The sequence below is a fragment of the Ranitomeya variabilis genome, chromosome 4 (genome assembly GCF_051348905.1).
Source record: "Ranitomeya variabilis isolate aRanVar5 chromosome 4, aRanVar5.hap1, whole genome shotgun sequence".
Classification (NCBI taxonomy): Eukaryota; Metazoa; Chordata; class Amphibia; order Anura; family Dendrobatidae; genus Ranitomeya; species Ranitomeya variabilis.
In genome coordinates this window covers 10,095,974-10,114,518 of record NC_135235.1, presented here as the reverse complement: position 1 = coordinate 10,114,518, position 18,545 = coordinate 10,095,974, and the positions used below count along the sequence as shown (strand labels likewise).

Below are 18,545 nucleotides of genomic sequence, written 5' to 3'. Positions count from 1 at the left end.
TTATAGTGTAATACTGACATCTAGTGGTGATTATAGTGTTATACTGACATCTAGTGGTGATTATAGTGTAATACTGACATCTAGTGGTGATTATAGTGTTATACTGACATCTAGTGGTGATTATAGTGTAATACTGACATCTAGTGGTAATTGTGGTGTTATACTGACATCTAGTGGTGATTATAGTGTAATACTGACATCTAGTGGTAATTGTGGTGTTATACTGACATCTAGTGGTGATTATAGTGTAATACTGACATCTAGTGGTGATTATAGTGTTATACTGACATCTAGTGGTGATTATAGTGTAATACTGACATCTAGTGGTGATTATAGTATTATACTGACATCTAGTGGTGATTATAGTGTAATACTGACATCTAGTGGTGATTATAGTGTTATACTGACATCTAGTGGTGATTATAGTGTAATACTGACATCTAGTGGTGATTATAGTGTAATACTGACATCTAGTGGTGATTATAGTATTATACTGACATCTAGTGGTGATTATAGTGTAATACTGACATCTAGTGGTGATTATGGTGTTATACTGACATCTAGTGGTGATTATAGTGTAATACTGACATCTAGTGGTGATTATAGTGTAATACTGACATCTAGTGGTGATTATAGTGTAATACTGACATCTAGTGGTGATTATAGTGTTATACTGACATCTAGTGGTGATTATAGTGTTATACTGACATCTAGTGGTGATTATAGTGTAATACTGACATCTAGTGGTGATTATAGTGTAATACTGACATCTAGTGGTGATTATAGTGTTATACTGACATCTAGTGATGATTATACTGTTATACTGACATCTAGTGGTGATTGTGGTGTTATACTGACATCTAGTGGTGATTATAGTGTTATACTGATATCTAGTGGTGATTATAGTGTTATACTGACATCTAGTGGTGATTATAGTGTTATTCTGACATCTAGTGATGATTATACTGTTATACTGACATCTAGTGGTGATTGTGGTGTTATACTGACATCTAGTGGTGATTATAGTGTTATACTGACATCTAGTGGTGATTATAGTGTAATACTGACATCTAGTGGTGATTGTGGTGTTATACTGACATCTAGTGGTGATTATAGTGTTATACTGACATCTAGTGGTGATTATAGTGTTATTCTGACATCTAGTGATGATTATACTGTTATACTGACATCTAGTGGTGATTATAGTGTAATACTGACATCTAGTGATGATTATACTGTTATACTGACATCTAGTGGTGATTATAGTGTTATACTGACATCTAGTGGTGATTATAGTGTTATACTGACATCTAGTGGTGATTATAGTGCAATACTGACATCTAGTGGTGATTATAGTGTTATACTGACATCTAGTGGTGATTGTGGTGTTATACTGACATCTAGTGGTGATTATAGTGTTATACTGACATCTAGTGGTGATTGTGGTGTTATACTGACATCTAGTGGTGATTATAGTGTTATACTGACATCTAGTGATGATTATAGTGTTATACTGACATCTAGTGGTGATTATAGTGTAATACTGACATCTAGTGATGATTATACTGTTATACTGACATCTAGTGGTGATTATAGTGTTATACTGACATCTAGTGGTGATTATAGTGTAATACTGACATCTAGTGGTGATTATAGTGTTATACTGACATCTAGTGGTGATTATAGTGTTATACTGACATCTAGTGGTGATTATACTGTAATACTGACATCTAGTGGTGATTGTGGTGTAATACTGACATCTAGTGGTGATTATAGTGTTATACTGACATCTAGTGGTGATTGTGGTGTTATACTGACATCTAGTGGTGATTATAGTGTTATACTGACATCTAGTGGTGATTGTGGTGTTATACTGACATCTAGTGGTGATTATAGTGTTATACTGACATCTAGTGATGATTATAGTGTTATACTGACATCTAGTGGTGATTATAGTGTTATACTGACATCTAGTGGTGATTATAGTGTTATACTGACATCTAGTGATGATTATAGTGTTATACTGACATCTAGTGGTGATTATAGTGTAATACTGACATCTAGTGATGATTATACTGTTATACTGACATCTAGTGGTGATTATAGTGTTATACTGACATCTAGTGGTGATTATAGTGTAATACTGACATCTAGTGGTGATTATAGTGTTATACTGACATCTAGTGGTGATTATAGTGTTATACTGACATCTAGTGGTGATTATACTGTAATACTGACATCTAGTGGTGATTGTGGTGTAATACTGACATCTAGTGGTGATTATAGTGTTATACTGACATCTAGTGGTGATTGTGGTGTTATACTGACATCTAGTGGTGATTATAGTGTTATACTGACATCTAGTGGTGATTGTGGTGTTATACTGACATCTAGTGGTGATTATAGTGTTATACTGACATCTAGTGATGATTATAGTGTTATACTGACATCTAGTGGTGATTATAGTGTAATACTGACATCTAGTGATGATTATACTGTTATACTGACATCTAGTGGTGATTATAGTGTTATACTGACATCTAGTGGTGATTATAGTGTAATACTGACATCTAGTGGTGATTATAGTGTTATACTGACATCTAGTGGTGATTATAGTGTTATACTGACATCTAGTGGTGATTATAGTGTTATACTGACATCTAGTGGTGATTGTGGTGTAATACTGACATCTAGTGGTGATTATAGTGTAATACTGACATCTAGTGGTGATTATAGTGTAATACTGACATCTAGTGGTGATTATAGTGTTATACTGACATCTAGTGGTGATTATAGTGTAATACTGACATCTAGTGGTGATTATGGTGTTATACTGACATCTAGTGGTGATTATGGTGTTATACTGACATCTAGTGGTGATTATAGTGTAATACTGACATCTAGTGGTGATTATAGTGTTATACTGATATCTAGTGGTGATTATAGTATTATACTGACATCTAGTGGTGATTATAGTGTTATACTGACATCTAGTGGTGATTATAGTGTAATACTGACATCTAGTGGTGATTATAGTGTTATACTGACATCTAGTGGTGATTATAGTGTAATACTGACATCTAGTGGTGATTATAGTGTAATACTGACATCTAGTGGTGATTATAGTGTAATACTGACATCTAGTGGTGATTATGGTGTTATACTGACATCTAGTGGTGATTATAGTGTTATACTGACATCTAGTGGCGATTATAGTGTAATACTGACATCTAGTGGTGATTATAGTGTAATACTGACATCTAGTGGTGATTATAGTGTAATACTGACATCTAGTGGTGATTATAGTGTTATACTGACATCTAGTGGTGATTGTAGTGTAATACTGACATCTAGTGGTGATTATAGTGTTATACTGACATCTAGTGGTGATTATAGTGTAATACTGACATCTAGTGGTGATTATAGTGTTATACTGACATCTAGTGGTGATTATAGTGTAATACTGACATCTAGTGGTGATTGTGGTGTTATACTGACATCTAGTGGTGATTATAGTGTTATACTGACATCTAGTGGTGATTATAGTGTAATACTGACATCTAGTGGTGATTGTGGTGTTATACTGACATCTAGTGGTGATTGTAGTGTAATACTGACATCTAGTGGTGATTATAGTGTTATACTGACATCTAGTGGTGATTATAGTGTTATACTGACATCTAGTGGTGATTGTAGTGTAATACTGACATCTAGTGGTGATTGTGGTGTTATACTGACATCTAGTGGTGATTATAGTGTTATACTGACATCTAGTGGTGATTGTAGTGTAATACTGACATCTAGTGGTGATAATAGTGTTATACTGACATCTAGTGGTGATTGTAGTGTAATACTGACATCTAGTGGTGATTATAGTGTAATACTGACATCTAGTGGTGATTATAGTGTAATACTGACATCTAGTGGTGATAATAGTGTTATACTGACATCTAGTGGTGATTGTAGTGTAATACTGACATCTAGTGGTGATTATAGTGTAATACTGACATCTAGTGGTGATTATAGTGTTATACTGACATCTAGTGGTGATTATAGTGTAATACTGACATCTAGTGGTGATTATAGTGTAATACTGACATCTAGTGGTGATTGTAGTGTTATACTGACATCTAGTGGTGATTATAGTGTTATACTGACATCTAGTGGTGATTATAGTGTTATACTGACATCTAGTGGTGATTGTAGTGTTATACTGACATCTAGTGGTGATTATACTGTTATACTGACATGTAGTGGTGATTATAGTGTTATACTGACATCTAGTGGTGATTATAGTGTTATACTGACATCTAGTGGTGATTATAGTGTAATACTGACATCTAGTGGTGATTATAGTGTTATACTGACATCTAGTGGTGATTGTAGTGTAATACTGACATCTAGTGGTGATTGTGGTGTTATACTGACATCTAGTGGTGATTATAGTGTAATACTGACATCTAGTGGTGATTATAGTGTTATACTGACATCTAGTGGTGATTATAGTGTAATACTGACATCTAGTGGTGATTATAGTGTTATACTGACATCTAGTGGTGATTGTGGTGTAATACTGACATCTAGTGGTGATTATAGTGTTATACTGACATCTAGTGGTGATAATAGTGTAATACTGACATCTAGTGGTGATTGTGGTGTAATACTGACATCTAGTGGTGATTATAGTGTAATACTGACATCTAGTGGTGATTATAGTGTAATACTGACATCTAGTGGTGATTGTGGTGTTATACTGACATCTAGTGGTGATTATACTGTTATACTGACATCTAGTGGCGATTATAGTATTATACTGACATCTAGTGGTGATTATAGTGTTATACTGACATCTAGTGGTGATTATAGTGTTATACTGACATCTAGTGGTGATTATAGTGTAATACTGACATTTAGTGGTGATTGTGGTGTAATACTGACATCTAGTGGTGATTGTGGTGTAATACTGACATCTAGTGGTGATTATAGTGTAATACTGACATCTAGTGGTGATTATAGTGTAATACTGACATCTAGTGGTGATTATAGTGTTATACTGACATCTAGTGGTGATTGTGGTGTTATACTGACATCTAGTGGTGATTATAGTGTAATACTGACATCTAGTGGTGATTATAGTGTAATACTGACATCTAGTGGTGATTGTGGTGTAATACTGACATCTAGTGGTGATTATAGTATTATACTGACATCTAGTGGTGATTGTGGTGTTATACTGACATCTAGTGGTGATTATAGTGTTATACTGACATCTAGTGGTGATTATAGTGTAATACTGACATCTAGTGGTGATTATAGTGTTATACTGACATCTAGTGGTGATTATAGTGTTATACTGACATCTAGTGGTGATTATAGTGTAATACTGACATCTAGTGGTGATTATAGTGTAATACTGACATCTAGTGGTGATTGTAGTGTTATACTGACATCTAGTGTTGATTATAGTGTTATACTGACATCTAGTGGTGATTATAGTGTAATACTGACATCTAGTGGTGATTATAGTGTAATACTGACATCTAGTGGTGATTATAGTGTTATACTGACATCTAGTGGTGATTATAGTGTTATACTGACATCTAGTGGTGATTATAGTATTATACTGACATCTAGTGGTGATTGTGGTGTAATACTGACATCTAGTGGTGATTATAGTGTTATACTGACATCTAGTGGTGATTATAGTGTTATACTGACATCTAGTGGTGATTATAGTGTAATACTGACATCTAGTGGTGATTATAGTATTATACTGACATCTAGTGGTGATTATAGTGTAATACTGACATCTAGTGGTGATTGTGGTGTTATACTGACATCTAGTGGTGATTATAGTGTTATACTGACATCTAGTGGTGATTATAGTGTAATACTGACATCTAGTGGTGATTGTGGTGTAATACTGACATCTAGTGGTGATTGTGGTGTAATACTGACATCTAGTGGTGATTGTGGTGTAATACTGACATCTAGTGGTGATTATAGTGTAATACTGACATCTAGTGGTGATTATAGTGTTATACTGACATCTAGTGGTGATTATAGTGTTATACTGACATCTAGTGGTGATTATAGTGTAATACTGACATCTAGTGGTGATTATAGTATTATACTGACATCTAGTGGTGATTATAGTGTAATACTGACATCTAGTGGTGATTGTGGTGTTATACTGACATCTAGTGGTGATTATAGTGTTATACTGACATCTAGTGGTGATTATAGTGTAATACTGACATCTAGTGGTGATTATAGTGTAATACTGACATCTAGTGGTGATTATAGTGTTATACTGACATCTAGTGGTGATTGTGGTGTAATACTGACATCTAGTGGTGATTATAGTGTTATACTGACATCTAGTGGTGATTATAGTGTAATACTGACATCTAGTGGTGATTGTGGTGTAATACTGACATCTAGTGGTGATTATAGTATTATACTGACATCTAGTGGTGATTATAGTGTAATACTGACATCTAGTGGTGATTATAGTGTAATACTGACATCTAGTGGTGATTATAGTGTTATACTGACATCTAGTGGTGATTATAGTGTTATACTGACATCTAGTGGTGATTATAGTGTTATACTGACATCTAGTGGTGATTATAGTGTTATACTGACATCTAGTGGTGATTATAGTGTAATACTGACATCTAGTGGTGATTATAGTGTAATACTGACATCTAGTGGTGATTATAGTGTAATACTGACATCTAGTGGTGATTATAGTATTATACTGACATCTAGTGGTGATTATAGTGTTATACTGACATCTAGTGGTGATTATAGTGTTATACTGACATCTAGTGGTGATTATAGTGTAATACTGACATCTAGTGGTGATTGTGGTGTAATACTGACATCTAGTGGTGATTATAGTATTATACTGACATCTAGTGGTGATTATAGTGTAATACTGACATCTAGTGGTGATTATAGTGTTATACTGACATCTAGTGGTGATTATAGTGTTATACTGACATCTAGTGGTGATTATAGTGTTATACTGACATCTAGTGGTGATTATAGTGTTATACTGACATCTAGTGGTGATTATAGTGTAATACTGACATCTAGTGGTGATTATAGTGTAATACTGACATCTAGTGGTGATTATAGTGTAATACTGACATCTAGTGGTGATTATAGTATTATACTGACATCTAGTGGTGATTATAGTGTTATACTGACATCTAGTGGTGATTATAGTGTTATACTGACATCTAGTGGTGATTGTAGTGTTATACTGACATCTAGTGGTGATTGTGGTGTAATACTGACATCTAGTGGTGATTATAGTGTAATACTGACATCTAGTGGTGATTATAGTGTAATACTGACATCTAGTGGTGATTGTGGTGTTATACTGACATCTAGTGGTGATTATAGTGTAATACTGACATCTAGTGGTGATTATAGTGTAATACTGACATCTAGTGGTGATTATAGTGTAATACTGACATCTAGTGGTGATTGTAGTGTTATACTGACATCTAGTGGTGATTATAGTGTTATACTGACATCTAGTGGTGATTGTGGTGTAATACTGACATCTAGTGGTGATTATAGTATTATACTGACATCTAGTGGTGATTATAGTGTAATACTGACATCTAGTGGTGATTATAGTGTAATACTGACATCTAGTGGTGATTATAGTGTTATACTGACATCTAGTGGTGATTATAGTGTAATACTGACATCTAGTGGTGATTATAGTGTTATACTGACATCTAGTGGTGATTATAGTGTAATACTGACATCTAGTGGTGATTATAGTGTTATACTGACATCTAGTGGTGATTATAGTGTTATACTGACATCTAGTGGTGATTGTGGTGTTATACTGACATCTAGTGGTGATTATAGTGTAATACTGACATCTAGTGGTGATTATAGTGTTATACTGACATCTAGTGGTGATTATAGTGTTATACTGACATCTAGTGGTGATTGTGGTGTAATACTGACATCTAGTGGTGATTATAGTGTTATACTGACATCTAGTGGTGATTGTGGTGTTATACTGACATCTAGTGGTGATTATAGTGTAATACTGACATCTAGTGGTGATTATAGTGTAATACTGACATCTAGTGGTGATTATACTGTTATACTGACATCTAGTGGTGATTATAGTGTTATACTGACATCTAGTGGTGATTATAGTGTAATACTGACATCTAGTGGTGATTATACTGTTATACTGACATCTAGTGGTGATTATAGTGTTATACTGACATCTAGTAGTGATTATAGTGTAATACTGACATCTAGTGGTGATTATACTGTTATACTGACATCTAGTGGTGATTATAGTGTTATACTGACATCTAGTGGTGATTATAGTGTAATACTGACATCTAGTGGTGATTATACTGTAATACTGACATCTAGTGGTGATTATACTGTTATACTGACATCTAGTGGTGATTATAGTGTTATATCTTTGGAATGCACTACCTAGGTTAATACAATTAATCCCCAATCCCCACAGTTTTAAGCGTGCCCTAAAAACTCATTTGTTCAGATTGGCCTACCGCCTCAACGCATTAACCTAATTATCCCTGTGTGGCCTATTAATAAAAAAACAACAACATAATCACGTTCCTCCATCATGTTCTCATACACTTTATGCAGTTAATAGCCTCTGTGTCTGTACTGTTACATACTTAGGTAGTTAACTGGTTCATGCAGCTTTACATGAACACCCGAGCCTTACACTATGGCTGGTCCAAATAACTAAAGCAATTGTTACCATCCACCTCTTGTGTCTCCCCTTTTCCTCATAGTTTGTAGCTTGCGAGCAGCAGGGCGCTCATTCCTCCTGGTATCTGTTTTGAACTGTGATTTCTGTTATGCTGTAATGTCTATTGTCTGTATAAGTCCCCTCTATAAGTTGTAAAGCGCTGCGGAATATGTTGGCGCTATATAAATAAAATTATTATTATTATTATTATTATTATACTGACATCTAGTGGTGATTATAGTGTAATACTGACATCTAGTGGTGATTACGGTGTTATACTGACATCTAGTGGTGATTATAGTGTAATACTGACATCTAGTGGTGATTATAGTGTTATACTGACATCTAGTGGTGATTATAGTGTTATACTGACATCTAGTGGTGATTATAGTGTAATACTGACATCTAGTGGTGATTATAGTGTTATACTGACATCTAGTGGTGATTATAGTGTAATACTGACATCTAGTGGTGATTATAGTATTATACTGACATCTAGTGGTGATTATAGTGTTATACTGACATCTAGTGGTGATTATAGTGTAATACTGACATCTAGTGGTGATTATAGTGTAATACTGACATCTAGTGGTGATTGTGGTGTTATACTGACATCTAGTGGTGATTGTAGTGTAATACTGACATCTAGTGGTGATTATGGTGTTATACTGACATCTAGTGGTGATTATAGTGTTATACTGACATCTAGTGGTGATTATAGTGTTATACTGACATCTAGTGGTGATTGTGGTGTAATACTGACATCTAGTGGTGATTGTGGTGTAATGCTGACATCTAGTGGTGATTATAGTGTTATACTGACATCTAGTGGTGATTATAGTGTTATACTGACATCTAGTGGTGATTATAGTGTTATACTGACATCTAGTGGTGATTATAGTGTTATACTGACATCTAGTGGTGATTGTGGTGTTATACTGACATCTAGTGGTGATTGTGGTGTTATACTGACATCTAGTGGTGATTATAGTGTTATACTGACATCTAGTGGTGATTATAGTGTAATACTGACATCTAGTGGTGATTATAGTGTAATACTGACATCTAGTGGTGATTATAGTGTAATACTGACATCTACTGGTGATTATAGTGTAATACTGACATCTAGTGGTGATTATAGTGTAATACTGACATCTAGTGGTGATTATAGTGTTATACTGACATCTAGTGGTGATTATAGTGTAATACTGACATCTAGTGGTGATTGTGGTGTTATACTGACATCTAGTGGTGATTATAGTGTAATACTGACATCTAGTGGTGATTATAGTGTAATACTGACATCTACTGGTGATTATAGTGTAATACTGACATCTAGTGGTGATTATAGTGTAATACTGACATCTAGTGGTGATTATAGTGTTATACTGACATCTAGTGGTGATTATAGTGTAATACTGACATCTAGTGGTGATTGTGGTGTTATACTGACATCTAGTGGTGATTATAGTGTTATACTGACATCTAGTGGTGATTATAGTGTAATACTGACATCTAGTGGTGATTATAGTGTAATACTGACATCTACTGGTGATTATAGTGTAATACTGACATCTAGTGGTGATTGTGGTGTTATACTGACATCTAGTGGTGATTATAGTGTTATACTGACATCTAGTGGTGATTATAGTGTTATACTGACATCTAGTGGTGATTGTAGTGTTATACTGACATCTAGTGGTGATTATAGTGTAATACTGACATCTAGTGGTGATTGTGGTGTAATACTGACATCTAGTGGTGATTATAGTGTAATACTGACATCTAGTGGTGATTGTAGTGTTATACTGACATCTAGTGGTGATTATAGTGTAATACTGACATCTAGTGGTGATTATAGTGTTATACTGACATTTAGTGGTGATTATAGTGTAATACTGACATCTAGTGGTGATTATACTGTTATACTGACATCTAGTGGTGATTGTGGTGTAATACTGACATCTAGTGGTGATTATAGTGTAATACTGACATCTAGTGGTGATTATAGTGTAATACTGACATCTAGTGGTGATTATAGTGTTATACTGATATCTAGTGGTGATTATAGTATTATACTGACATCTAGTGGTGATTGTGGTGTTATACTGACATCTAGTGGTGATTATAGTGTTATACTGACATCTAGTGGTGATTATAGTGTTATACTGACATCTAGTGGTGATTGTAGTGTAATACTGACATCTAGTGGTGATTATAGTGTTATACTGACATCTAGTGGTGATTATACTGTTATACTGACATCTAGTGGTGATTATAGTGTAATACTGACATCTAGTGGTGATTATAGTGTTATACTGACATCTAGTGGTGATTATAGTGTTATACTGACATCTAGTGGTGATTATACTGTTATACTGACATCTAGTGGTGATTATAGTGTTATACTGACATCTAGTGGTGATTATAGTGTTATACTGACATCTAGTGGTGATTATAGTGTTATACTGACATCTAGTGGTGATTATAGTGTTATACTGACATCTAGTGGTGATTATAGTGTTATACTGACATCTAGTGGTGATTATAGTGTTATACTGACATCTAGTGGTGATTATAGTGTAATACTGACATCTAGTGGTGATTATAGTGTAATACTGACATCTAGTGGTGATTACAGTGTAATACTGACATCTAGTGGTGATTATAGTGTTATACTGACATCTAGTGGTGATTGTGGTGTAATACTGACATCTAGTGGTGATTATAGTGTTATACTGACATCTAGTGGTGATTATAGTGTTATACTGACATCTAGTGGTGATTATAGTGTTATACTGACATCTAGTGGTGATTATAGTGTAATACTGACATCTAGTGGTGATGGTGGTGTTATACTGACATCTAGTGGTGATTGTGGTGTAATACTGACATCTAGTGGTGATTATAGTGTAATACTGACATCTAGTGGTGATTACAGTGTTATACTGACATCTAGTGGTGATTGTGGTGTTATACTGACATCTAGTGGTGATTATAGTGTTATACTGACATCTAGTGGTGATTGTGGTGTTATACTGACATCTAGTGGTGACTATAGTGTTATACTGACATCTAGTGGTGATTATAGTGTTATACTGACATCTAGTGGTGATTATAGTGTAATACTGACATCTAGTGATGATTATACTGTTATACTGACATCTAGTGGTGATTATAGTGTTATACTGACATCTAGTGGTGATTATAGTGTAATACTGACATCTAGTGGTGATTATAGTGTTATACTGACATCTAGTGGTGATTATAGTGTAATACTGACATCTAGTGGTGATTGTGGTGTAATACTGACATCTAGTGGTGATTGTAGTGTTATACTGACATCTAGTGGTGATTATAGTGTTATACTGACATCTAGTGGTGATTATAGTGTAATACTGACATCTAGTGGTGATTATGGTGTTATACTGACATCTAGTGGTGATTATAGTGTAATACTGACATCTAGTGGTGATTATAATGTAATACTGACATCTTGTGGTGATTATAGTGTAATACTGACATCTAGTGGTGATTATAGTGTTATACTGACATCTAGTGGTGATTATAGTGTTATACTGACATCTAGTGGTGATTATAGTGTTATACTGACATCTAGTGGTGATTATAGTGTTATACTGACATCTAGTGGTGATTGTGGTGTTATACTGACATCTAGTGGTGATTATAGTGTTATACTGACATCTAGTGGTGATTATAGTGTTATACTGACATCTAGTGGTGATTATAGTGTTATACTGACATCTAGTGGTGATTATAGTGTAATACTGACATCTAGTGGTGATTGTGGTGTTATACTGACATCTAGTGGTGATTATGGTGTAATACTGACATCTAGTGGTGATTATAGTGTTATACTGACATCTAGTGGTGATTGTGGTGTTATACTGACATCTAGTGGTGATTATAGTGTTATACTGACATCTAGTGGTGATTATAGTGTAATACTGACATCTAGTGGTGATTATAGTGTAATACTGACATCTAGTGGTGATTATAGTGTAATACTGACATCTAGTGGTGATTATAGTGTTATACTGACATCTAGTGGTGATTATAGTGTTATACTGACATCTAGTGGTGATTGTAGTGTAATACTGACATCTAGTGGTGATTATAGTGTTATACTGACATCTAGTGGTGATTATAGTGTTATACTGACATCTAGTGGTGATTGTAGTGTAATACTGACATCTAGTGGTGATTATAGTGTTATACTGACATCTAGTGGTGATTGTAGTGTAATACTGACATCTAGTGGTGATTATAGTGTTATACTGATATCTAGTGGTGATTATAGTGTAATACTGACATCTAGTGGTGATTATAGTGTAATACTGACATCTAGTGGTGATTATAGTGTTATACTGACATCTAGTGGTGATTATAGTGTTATACTGACATCTAGTGGTGATTATAGTGTTATACTGACATCTAGTGGTGATTATAGTGTAATAGTGACATCTAGTGGTGATTGTGGTGTAATACTGACATCTAGTGGTGATTATAGTGTTATACTGACATCTAGTGGTGATTATAGTGTTATACTGACATCTAGTGGTGATTATAGTGTAATAGTGACATCTAGTGGTGATTGTGGTGTAATACTGACATCTAGTGGTGATTATAGTGTAATACTGACATCTAGTGGTGATTATAGTGTTATACTGACATCTAGTGGTGATTGTAGTGTAATACTGACATCTAGTGGTGATTATAGTGTAATACTGACATCTAGTGGTGATTGTGGTGTTATACTGACATCTAGTGGTGATTATAGTGTTATACTGACATCTAGTGGTGATTATAGTGTTATACTGACATCTAGTGGTGATTATAGTGTTATACTGACATCTAGTGGTGATTATAGTGTAATACTGACATCTAGTGGTGATTATAGTGTAATACTGACATCTAGTGGTGATTATAGTGTTATACTGACATCTAGTGGTGATTATAGTGTTATACTGACATCTAGTGGTGATTATAGTGTAATACTGACATCTAGTGGTGATTGTGGTGTTATACTGACATCTAGTGGTGATTATAGTGTAATACTGACATCTAGTGGTGATTATAGTATTATACTGACATCTAGTGGTGATTATAGTGTAATACTGACATCTAGTGGTGATTATAGTGTTATACTGACATCTAGTGGTGATTGTGGTGTAATACTGACATCTAGTGGTGATTATAGTGTTATACTGACATCTAGTGGTGATAATAGTGTAATACTGACATCTAGTGGTGATTATAGTGTAATACTGACATCTAGTGGTTATTATAGTGTAATACTGACATCTAGTGGTGATTGTGGTGTAATACTGACATCTAGTGGTGATTATAGTGTAATACTGACATCTAGTGGTGATTATAGTGTTATACTGACATCTAGTGGTGATTGTGGTGTTATACTGACATCTAGTGGTGATTATAGTGTAATACTGACATCTAGTGGTGATTCTGGTGTTATACTGACATCTAGTGGTGATTATAGTGTAATACTGACATCTAGTGGTGATTATAGTGTAATACTGACATCTAGTCGTGATTGTGGTGTAATACTGACATCTAGTGGTGATTATAGTATTATACTGACATCTAGTGGTGATTATAGTGTTATACTGACATCTAGTGGTGATTATAGTGTTATACTGACATCTAGTGGTGATTATAGTGTTATACTGACATCTAGTGGTGATTATAGTGTAATACTGACATCTAGTGGTGATTATAGTGTAATACTGACATCTAGTGGTGATTATAGTGTAATACTGACATCTAATGGTGATTGTGGTGTTATACTGACATCTAGTGGTGATTATAGTGTTATACTGACATCTAGTGGTGATAATAGTATTATACTGACATCTAGTGGTGATTATAGTGTAATACTGACATCTAGTGGTGATTGTGGTGTAATACTGACATCTAGTGGTGATTATAGTGTAATACTGACATCTAGTGTTGATTATAGTGTTATACTGACATCTAGTGGTGATTATAGTGTTATACTGACATCTAGTGGTGATTATAGTATTATACTGACATCTAGTGGTGATTGTAGTGTTATACTGACATCTAGTGGTGACTATAGTGTTATACTGACATCTAGTGGTGATTATAGTGTAATACTGACATCTAGTGGTGATTATAGTATTATACTGACATCTAGTGGTGATTATAGTGTTATACTGACATCTAGTGGTGATTATAGTGTAATACTGACATCTAGTGGTGATTATAGTGTAATACTGACATCTAGTGTTGATTATAGTGTTATACTGACATCTAGTGGTGATTATAGTGTTATACTGACATCTAGTGGTGATTATAGTATTATACTGACATCTAGTGGTGATTGTAGTGTTATACTGACATCTAGTGGTGACTATAGTGTTATACTGACATCTAGTGGTGATTATAGTGTAATACTGACATCTAGTGGTGATTATAGTGTTATACTGACATCTAGTGGTGATTATAGTGTAATACTGACATCTAGTGGTGATTATAGTGTAATACTGACATCTAGTGGTGATTATAGTGTTATACTGACATCTAGTGGTGATTATAGTGTAATACTGACATCTAGTGGTGATTGTGGTGTAATACTGACATCTAGTGGTGATTATAGTGTAATACTGACATCTAGTGGTGATTATAGTGTAATACTGACATCTAGTGGTGATTGTGGTGTTATACTGACATCTAGTGGTGATTATAGTGTTATACTGACATCTAGTGGTGATTGTAGTGTAATACTGACATCTAGTGGTGATTATAGTGTAATACTGACATCTAGTGGTGATTATAGTGTTATACTGACATCTAGTGGTGATTGTGGTGTTATACTGACATCTAGTGGTGATTATAGTGTTATACTGACATCTAGTGGTGATTGTAGTGTAATACTGACATCTAGTGGTGATTATAGTGTAATACTGACATCTAGTGGTGATTATAGTGTTATACTGATATCTAGTGGTGATTATAGTGTTATGCTGACATCTAGTGGTGATTGTGGTGTAATACTGACATCTAGTGGTGATTATAGTGTTATACTGACATCTAGTGGTGATTATAGTGTTATACTGATATCTAGTGGTGATTATAGTGTAATACTGACATCTAGTGGTGATTATACTGTTATACTGACATCTAGTGGTGATTATACTGTTATACTGACATCTAGTGGTGATTATAGTGTAATACTGACATCTAGTGGTGATTATACTGTTATACTGACATCTAGTGGTGATTATAGTGTTATACTGACATCTAGTGGTGATTATAGTGTTATACTGACATCTAGTGGTGATTGTGGTGTAATACTGACATCTAGTGGTGATTATAGTATTATACTGACATCTAGTGGTGATTATAGTGTAATACTGACATCTAGTGGTGATTATAGTGTAATACTGACATCTAGTGGTGATTATAGTGTTATACTGACATCTAGTGGTGATTATAGTGTAATACTGACATCTAGTGGTGATTATAGTGTTATACTGACATCTAGTGGTGATTATAGTGTAATACTGACATCTAGTGGTGATTATAGTGTTATACTGACATCTAGTGGTGATTATAGTGTAATACTGACATCTAGTGGTGATTATAGTGTAATACTGACATCTAGTGGTGATTATAGTGTTATACTGACATCTAGTGGTGATTATAGTGTAATACTGACATCTAGTGGTGATTATAGTGTTATACTGACATCTAGTGGTGATTATAGTGTAATACTGACATCTAGTGGTGATTATAGTGTTATACTGACATCTAGTGGTGATTGTGGTGTAATACTGACATCTAGTGGTGATTATAGTATTATACTGACATCTAGTGGTGATTATAGTGTTATACTGACATCTAGTGGTGATTGTGGTGTTATACTGACATCTAGTGGTGATTATAGTGTAATACTGACATCTAGTGGTGATTATAGTGTTATACTGACATCTAGTGGTGATTATAGTGGTATACTGACATCTAGTGGTGATTGTGGTGTAATACTGACATCTAGTGGTGATTATACTGTTATACTGACATCTAGTAGTGATTATAGTGTAATACTGACATCTAGTGGTGATTATACTGTTATACTGACATCTAGTGGTGATTATAGTGTTATACTGACATCTAGTGGTGATTGTGGTGTAATACTGACATCTAGTGGTGATTATACTGTTATACTGACATCTAGTAGTGATTATAGTGTAATACTGACATCTAGTGGTGATTATAGTGTTATACTGACATCTAGTGGTGATTATAGTGTTATACTGACATCTAGTGGTGATTGTGGTGTAATACTGACATCTAGTGGTGATTATAGTGTTATACTGACATCTAGTGGTGATTATAGTGTAATACTGACATCTAGTGGTGATTATACTGTTATACTGACATCTAGTGGTGATTATAGTGTAATACTGACATCTAGTGGTGATTATAGTGTAATACTGACATCTAGTGGTGATTATAGTGTAATACTGACATCTAGTGGTGATTATAGTGTAATACTGACATCTAGTGGTGATTATAGTGTAATACTGACATCTAGTGGTGATTATAGTGTTATACTGACATCTAGTGGTGATTATAGTGTAATACTGACATCTAGTGGTGATTATAGTGTTATACTGACATCTAGTGGTGATTATAGTGTTATACTGACATCTAGTGGTGATTGTGGTGTAATACTGACATCTAGTGGTGATTATACTGTTATACTGACATCTAGTAGTGATTATAGTGTAATACTGACATCTAGTGGTGATTATACTGTTATACTGACATCTAGTGGTGATTATAGTGTTATACTGACATCTAGTGGTGATTGTGGTGTAATACTGACATCTAGTGGTGATTATAGTGTTATACTGACATCTAGTGGTGATTATAGTGTAATACTGACATCTAGTGGTGATTATAGTGTAATACTGACATCTAGTGGTGATTATAGTGTAATACTGACATCTAGTGGTGATTATAGTGTTATACTGACATCTAGTGGTGATTATACTGTTATACTGACATCTAGTGGTGATTATAGTGTAATACTGACATCTAGTGGTGATTATAGTGTAATACTGACATCTAGTGGTGATTATAGTGTAATACTGACATCTAGTGGTGATTGTGGTGTTATACTGACATCTAGTGGTGATTATAGTGTTATACTGACATCTAGTGGTGATTATAGTGTTATACTGACATCTTGTGGTGATTATAGTGTAATACTGACATCTAGTGGTGATTATAGTGTTATACTGACATCTAGTGGTGATTATAGTGTTATACTGATATCTAGTGGTGATTATAGTATTATACTGACATCTAGTGGTGATTGTGGTGTTATACTGACATCTAGTGGTGATTATAGTGTTATACTGACATCTAGTGGTGATTATAGTGTTATACTGACATCTAGTGGTGATTATAGTGTTATACTGACATCTAGTGGTGATTATAGTGTTATACTGACATCTAGTGGTGATTATAGTGTAATACTGACATCTAGTGGTGATTATAGTATTATACTGACATCTAGTGGTGATTATAGTGTTATACTGACATCTAGTGGTGATTATAGTGTAATACTGACATCTAGTGGTGATTATAGTGTAATACTGACATCTAGTGGTGATTATAGTGTAATACTGACATCTAGTGGTGATTATAGTGTAATACTGACATCTAGTGGTGATTATAGTGTTATACTGACATCTAG

At 34.3% G+C, this 18,545-nt stretch overlaps 1 protein-coding gene across 3 annotated transcripts in view; it reads left to right on the top strand.

Moving 5' to 3' along the window:
* ATRNL1 (attractin like 1) overlaps positions 1 to 18,545 on the top strand; it is a 767,569-nt gene that overhangs the window by 125,593 nt on the left and 623,431 nt on the right. The window lies entirely within an intron of this gene.